Here is an 874-nt window from a genome sequence, read left to right on the forward strand (position 1 = left end):
GGTCGGTTTCGGGGTTGGAGGCTTGGTGATTGCCTGCTAACGAAAGAGAAAGAGGAAGGAAAATACCAAAAAAAGGAAAGAAAGGCGGGGAGGGGGGGCGGGGGGGAGGGGGAAGGAAAAGATAGTAGAAAAAAGGAGAAGGAGAAAAGAAAAAGAAAAAGGAAAGGAAAAAAGCAAACGTATACAAGAAAAGAGGAAAAGTAAAAAATAAAAAGGAAAAAAGAGAAAGAAAAACAAGAAGATAAAAGAAAAATAAAATTAAAAAAGAAAATTAAAAAAAGGAAAAGAAAAGGGAAAAGGGGGGAAGGAGAAAGGGAGAAGAGAAAATCAAAATAATAAAAGCAAAAATGAAAAAATAAAAAGAAGTTAATAAAAAGGAAAAGGAAAAGTTAAAAAAAAAAGAAAACAACAAAAAAAGACAAATTAACAAAGAAAAAAGGAAAAAGAAGGAAAATAAAAGGAAAAGAAAAAAATAGAAGAAAAAACCTTAAGCTAAAAACCCTGTAAGAAAGAAAAGCACAACTTGTGTCTGAACTTAAGGCCTCATGAGTCTGAATTTAAGACATCTGTCATCTATGGGCTCTGAAAAAATGGATGCTCGTTGTAAAAGTACTTCTGTATTTTTTTTTTCCATTTGGTCTAATTGTGGGTTTCAGGTGAAAGGAAAGAAGAGAATAAATGCTTTACTCCCTGGATCAAGATACTCAGAACAGTTTCCTTACGGTCTATTTTCAGGACAGCTATTTATACAGGATAATTTTTTTGTGTCTGTGTCCCTTTGCTGATTGCATTCATATACACAAGTCTCAAAAGGTGCAGTATGAACTGCAAAGAACCCTGTATACACAATACCAAATTCCCAAAGACATTATAT

Source organism: Vidua macroura, chromosome 2, assembly GCF_024509145.1.
Source record: "Vidua macroura isolate BioBank_ID:100142 chromosome 2, ASM2450914v1, whole genome shotgun sequence".
NCBI classification, from domain to species: Eukaryota; Metazoa; Chordata; class Aves; order Passeriformes; family Viduidae; genus Vidua; species Vidua macroura.